Raw genomic sequence first — 202 nt, 5'->3', positions numbered from 1 at the left:
GACTGAAGACTCATTTGAGAGTCAAGTGTTTTAATGGAACTCTAAAGGTGTAATCAGATAAACATCATAAGGATGCTTCATTAAGGACAGAAGTATTTCAATACAGAAACAACTACTCAGTCAGTCTACTTAAAAGAAGACTCTCTTTATCCAGCTCAATGTTGTAAAGGTAACAAATGAAAAGGGCACAGAAAATTTGCTT

Source organism: Symphodus melops (assembly GCF_947650265.1).
Source record: "Symphodus melops genome assembly, chromosome: 13".
NCBI classification, from domain to species: domain Eukaryota; kingdom Metazoa; phylum Chordata; class Actinopteri; order Labriformes; family Labridae; genus Symphodus; species Symphodus melops.
This window is presented reverse-complemented; position numbering follows the sequence as displayed.